This window comes from Pundamilia nyererei, unplaced genomic scaffold (genome assembly GCF_000239375.1).
Source record: "Pundamilia nyererei isolate P.nyererei 1_Seehausen unplaced genomic scaffold, PunNye1.0 scaffold00054, whole genome shotgun sequence".
NCBI classification, from domain to species: Eukaryota; Metazoa; Chordata; class Actinopteri; order Cichliformes; family Cichlidae; genus Pundamilia; species Pundamilia nyererei.
The window spans coordinates 835,199-837,054 of NW_005187455.1; positions in this window are offsets into that span (position 1 = coordinate 835,199).

Genomic DNA, 1,856 nt, shown 5'->3' on the forward strand with positions numbered 1-1,856 from the left:
GACTCTAGTATTGGACCCTAAGGTACTGCGCTGTCAACCGATCAACTCCTAATGATGAGATGTATCAAGACGAGGATCACAAAGTGCTTCACAACAAAATAAAAGTGAATAAATAAAGTACTGATGCACTTTTGCACAACATAACAGACTATAGTCATGTAAAACACAGCAGACCATATGCAAGATCCACTAAGTGATTTAAAAGAACATGTCTCTCCATCCTGTCTTCTTTTGCAAGTATCCCACTGTGCCAAGCTGAAATTTATGCTGTGAAAATGGCCCTTAGTGCTCCAGCTACCGAAGTGATTTTATGCAAACCTGAAAAGAATTGGTAATAAATAATCATTCAAACGTTATTTCCAGGGGCCCACTGTCACATTAACTGCCATAATCAACAGCAGCTACACAAGCAGTGTTGTAACATCATGACATAAATTCAGACAGAAATAAAAAATTAAAGCACATTTCTGAGTGCATTTTAAGCATTGTACTGCTTTTTGTTACATTTACACTTATAGCTACAGGAACTACACGTTAGAAAATCAATTCAGCGTTGCTAACCACAACCCTGGGATCCCAATTTCTCAGCATAGTCTTGATCGTAAAAGATCAAAATAAAAGCCTGTGCTACAAGTAGGAACAATTTACAATAAGCGAACCATAAGTTGACCATTATAGTTGTTCCCAGTTATAACAGTAATATTACACTTATATCATTTTCTTTTCCAAAAACCTCCAATGTTAGCCATTTATGACAGCTACTAACAAAATAAACATCCTTAAAGCAAGTTCACTCGCTGGGCCCATCCTCATTTTAGGTTTTATAGTGTTTTTATTACATAAAGGTGAATGGCTTAAACATGAATTGAGCAGCGGTTTGGGCCTAGCAGATCCCCATGTACTAATGAGAAATGTATAAGTGAAAGAACTGAAAATGGGGATTGAGGGTGGGGCACGGAAATGAGAACGAACAGCTTGTAGAACTGGGGGATCAGATATAGATCAGAAGTGGAGGGGGCATGTTTGGAGGCGTGGTCCCGCTCCTGAAATTCAGATACTTTAGCTTCAATATATAGAAATCAACTGTGGTCTGTCCATCTGAGCCTGCCTAGCATCAGCACAATCACCAATATCAGCCAACTAATATCATACTTGAATACTAAGTAACACACCACCTGTTTGTAAATACTGAGTGTGAGTGAATGCCTTTGAGGCTGAGCTCAGGGTTAATGAACCCCTGATTTAAAGACAACTCTCACACATTTTGCACATATATGTAGGTCTGTTACAGCAGTAGTGTAGCAAATGTGTAGAAAGACAGCCAGTTAATGATGACTGACTTTGAGCAAAACTTTAAGACTTTTCAGCCATTACTATCTATTTACACATACAGATTTATTTACGCATTTAAAAATCTGATTAAACACACATTCTGAACACACATTTGCAGATTCACAAAGCTCTTTACAGATTTATTCACACATTTAAAATCTGACTTCACACACAGATCACAGTACACACATGGATTATAATACACAAAGAGAGATCTGAATACACACAGATTGAGAACAACACACACACACACACACACACACACACACACAATTCTTCTACAATAACAATTCCATAATCTCCTTAATCCCACTTACACAGATTCTAGGCTATTTGGTCACTTGGAGTCATAATAAGACTGTTGCATTGTTAGCATTAGGTTTATTTCTGGGTGTAGGACCCAGTCAGAATTAAAGATTCTGCTCCTAATTTTTATGGATTGAATTTCAAGGAACAGCCAATGGGTGGGGGTGTGTCATATTAGCAGGTCTAACAGTCCTGAATCAGCTTTTTGCAGATGATGT